This window comes from Psittacula echo (genome assembly GCF_963264785.1).
Source record: "Psittacula echo genome assembly, chromosome: 3".
NCBI classification, from domain to species: domain Eukaryota; kingdom Metazoa; phylum Chordata; class Aves; order Psittaciformes; family Psittacidae; genus Psittacula; species Psittacula echo.
Window position 1 is genome coordinate 31,665,744 of NC_137736.1, and position 4,814 is coordinate 31,670,557.

Sequence of the window (4,814 nt, forward strand, 5' to 3'; positions counted from 1 at the left end):
TTCTTACCTAAGAGCACCTAGGTTTCCAGGTTGAGTTGTAGTCATACTACGGGGTTTTGTTTTGGCTTTTTTTCCCTTCTGTAATGGAAAGGTTTTCTTGCTACAGAACTCTCAGTTTTGCAGTCTCCTGCCAGTAGGCGACAGCATTCCCCCAAAATAAGCAAACTAAGCAGAAACTTACGTCTTCCAGACTTCCGTCTACTTAAAGACATTTCTCGTCATCTTTATATCTTATTAGTGTTGGGGGTTTGGTTGGTTGTTTGTTTTTTTTTAAAAAAAGTTATTATTTTAGGTTCCTTTTCACCTGGTGAAGAATAAAACTGTAGAATAGGCTTTTGCAGGATAGAGTTTTCAGGAGGAAAATACAGCAGTCTGATCAAGAGGTCTCCTCCATGCTGCAAGCTCTGTGGCAGAGCAAAGTCTCTCCTTCTCTCCTGCTTCCCTCAGCATCAGTGTGTCAGGCAAGTCTGCAGAGTATCCAAGCAGCTGATCTCTGCTTAGCCAACATCCTGGGTTGTGGTGACACATATCTGAGGTTGCTGGAGCATGAGAGACTTGTGCACATATCCAGGAGAACTTCTGGCTGTGGAGCAACCGGCCAGAGATCCTGGGAGCCTTAACAGAGAGACTGGCATGGATTTTCGTAGTGAGAAAAGTCTACCAGCCGAAGAGCATTCAAGGTGCAAGACAGAACTACATTCACCAGGTATTTCTGCCCACTCCACGCCTTCTTCCAGACAGTCCAGCTCAGGAGATCTCTTAGCCCTTCTTGGCAGCACTTATGCTGTCAATAAGCTCTGAATCAAAATCCCCACACATGGTACCAATTACCATTCTCCCTGCCTAGCCCAGAGCCCCACACAGCAGGTCTGTTCTTCCTCACATGCAGGGTTTTGGGGCACTGCCATTTTCCCAGTGCTTCTCACTGGGGAGTTTGCAGAGCTGCTTGTTCCAGAGAGATGGCTGCTAAGGTTGCCCTGACCTGGCTGCTCAGGCCTTTAGTGCCTTTTCCCTGCCACTACTCTTCCTGCCCTCCTTCCTCCCCCTTCCATGCATGAGCAGCCTAATAGCTCTTTTGTGACCTGTTGAGCATCCCACCAGCATGGCCTGCCCTGCTGCCCAAGTGCTCCAGTGCCCAGGTTGCAGGTGCTCAAACATCAGCAGAAGAGCTGGAATGTGCAAACAGGGAGCAGTTGAGTTTTTCCCCTGCTGGTTTCCTTTCGTGTCTGCCAAAGCAACGTATGCTGCTGTTTCTCTTGAGCCTGACAGCCACTTTCAGCCAAGTGATATTGCTGAGAATCTGGCTGCTTATTTCCTCAGCTGAAAGCCCCAGAAAGCCATGGCCCTGAGGCCTCTTGGCCTGCAACCCGAGAGGGTTAGCCTCTTAGAGCATGAATAATTAAAAAGGTTCACAGATTTCTTTTTGTCTGGAAACTGGTCATAAATCGGGGCTTGTCCAGGGACTGTGAAAACCTGATCCTGGTGCTCTTGAAAGGAGAAGAACCTGGTTTTGTCTTTTAACAGGGGAGCTGTTGGTATCTTTTCTGTATGGGCTTATTGGTGTTTGCCCCAAAGTGTTCATGTTAGGAGTTTCTTCGTGCTCCATTTACTTAAAACTGGCTGGCTGAGGCGATGTTAGGTTCATTTTGTGCCGAGTAGACGTACTCATGTGCACATACTCTTGCCTATGTGGATGTCCTTCTTTAATATTTTCCATTTACAGTGTTTTCCTTGCTATGAGTTACATTCACTAGGAAAGCTTAATTTTAAAGGGTCTTATTTCTCTGATATTCCTCCACAGATTCTTCCCCTGCACGACATGATTCTTAGGCACAATAACGATGATGATAAATAATGTCAGGTTTTGTCTCAGTATAAACTTATCCTGTATATTTAGCCGGCAAAAGTAAATAAATAAGCTGGGCAGGCATTTTTGTTTTGATTTCAGCAAAGCTGAAATAACGAATTCTTAAACGTTGTTTGCTAAAGGAAATGGAAATAGGCCAGATTGAAATGGGAATGGCTATGGCTATCTGCGTGATCTTAGCCTGTTTAACTGAACTAGTTTAAAGGAGTGGTTTGAGCTAAATCACTGAGTGCTGCCTCCTTCATACTGGGAGCTGTAGGAGCTTTGTGGATGTTTTTATTTTCCTTTTCCTGGCACCAGCGGAATTGCACCAGCTGGATATACTTACAAATAAATAGTGGGGCAGGAAAGAAGGTATGGATTTACTCTGCAAGTAGAAGAGAGATAATATGTTAGCTATGTGCTCTAGTATTCTAAATTTGAGCTTTGACCCCATGAAAATGCTGCATCTCTGCTCCATGATCGACTATTACAATAGGCAATGTCTGGAGCCAGCAACCGGCTAAATCTGTGTTTCATGCTTGCATATGCAGTAATAACACAAAACAGTCTTGTGCTGGAATATTTTGTCTAAATACAATGGGCGTAATTTAGAGCAGACAGTACAGTAACAGAGAGGAGTTATTGGTTATGGCAGCATGTGCCTTGGAATGGTGAATCCTCTGTAGTGGCGAAAGCGTATAAAGCGATTGCACTTTGTGACTAGATAGTATTTTCAACCAAGACAATCGGGGTACCTTGCAAATGCCTGGTATGCGTTAGTTGCTGGAGTAGGCACAGGTAGTAAATACACTGTTGTTTCTATTTCACTTGTTGGCTTCCCAGAAATAGAGAAGCACTTTTCAAGATGGCCTTGGAAGTTTGCAACAACCGGGAAGCATTTTCAAGTGTGAACAGGCTTTCTATTTCTACAGAATTGACAAATCTAAGTCATGTTGTTCATATTAATTCCTGCCAGGAGCTGAGATATCTTATCACGCAACAACATTTGACCTCATTTTTGGTAAATTTAATATAAAGAATTCTATTTTTCTAACTAGCTAACAAAGCAAAATCCAACTCTTCTGATGTAGGCTGCGTAAGTTCCTTTCCTCATAAATTTTTCAGTCAGTGCAGAAGAGCTTGTTGTGGTACTGCAGAGAAGGGAGTGGGAGGGGGTGAGAGTGAAAATATCATAAAATTAATGAAAATAACAAATTTTTATAGCAGTAATAAGATAAAGTAATTCAGGGGTTTGAACGTTAAAATTTTACTTACAAGCCGTTTCAAATATGAAGGGCATCTAAACTAACTGCTTGTCCTTTATTCTTCCTTCTTGTTTTCTGCAGGAGGAGGTAATTTTCACTTAGGTAGTTTCTGGTTGGATAATTCAAGATTAATTTTTAAGTGAATTTTTAAATGCTGCCTATAAATCCAGGAGGATAAGGGTCACAGTGGAAGGGGTAACATAACCTTATCTATTGCACACGCATTCTTCCTATATAAATCATTACTGTAAAAAGGGGATAATTATATTCTGTAACAGAAACAAATAACTTTAAATATTGCCTCTTAGTTTTAACAGCAGAATTCAGGTGCAATCTGCTTTCTGTGCTTAATATATTCAGGATCATGCCCGAGCATTTACTCAAACTAGCCACATGATGGCAATATTGCTAATCTTTAACTTTATTAATTTAACCAACTTGCTAGCTCTGGTTTTGATTCAGAATAAGGTCTGTAATTCTACTAGAATATCGAAGTTCTCTGGTTTTTAGAGGAAATCTTTCATGATTTGACTTTATATATATGAAACCCTGATGTATATACAGCCCATGTTTGCATCCCTGACTTCAGGGTTAAAAAGAGAATGGTGATACCTTGATCTGTGATAACACATTGTTCTAAACGTCCCGTACTCTGTGTGTGTGTGTGATGCTGAGGCTTTGGAAACATGCATTTGCCGTACAATGGGAAAGTAACAAAAAGAAGAAAGGAAGTATGAAACAAAGATGTTTTCGCTGAGAACAAAGAATTTTTTACAGTCCATCGTTTCTGTTAAGCCCTGTGGAGCAATTGCTGTATGAAATTGGGTGACAAAGGTATTTTTGTTCTCTGTGTGAAAGAACACGCAAAGTTTGGTACGTACCCCTACAACCCCACACAGCCCACCGCAGGGTCAGGGCCTGCTTTAGGCCATTCGTGAAATGACTGCCAAAATCAAATGCCTTTAGAGTGCCCAGCGCAGAAGAGAGCGATGTAGAAAGGCTTACGGCAGATGCTTCAGAGGAGAATTGGGGAAAAAAAGCAGAAGACACCTATGTCCTGGAAAAGAGAGGTTCTTTCATGAATGGAGACATGCCCGAGAGAGCATACCAGCACAAAGGGCTGGTTCCTGAAGCAAGGGGGATAGAGAAAGGCACACTGACCCAGTAATGGTAACAGTGGGCAGCAGCAGGGATGCATGGAGGTGAGTTTGGTTCTGCCCAGAAAACCACGACACTGAAACCAAACCACTTTATGAGGCACTCTGTGAGTCTCAGCTTGACCCAGGCGGGTTTTTAACAGGCAGGAGGAGAAAATGCTATATTCCCCTTTTTTTCCTTTTTTTTTTTTTTTCTCTTTCCTTTTTTCCCTTTTATGAGCTGCAGTGGAACCTGTAAAAGGATTGTCCCTAGTGAGAACCAAGCAATTTCTGAAATGGTGCAGCTATAAAACAGGAGAACAGGATCTGGCACCAGTGAAGGAGCTCAGCCGAGTTTAAGCAAGATCTTCATTAATGTCCTTAGATTCTTGATGTGATAAATATGGGCGAGTTTTGGTGGAGACTGGAGGAAAAATGTGTTCTTTAGCCAAAGTAACTATCATCTTGACAAACATTTTGCTGGATTATTTGAATGAATATTTAATGTAAAACATGCAACCTGCTCTAATAAGAGCACATTCATAATTTCTAGCATGGTAGTCC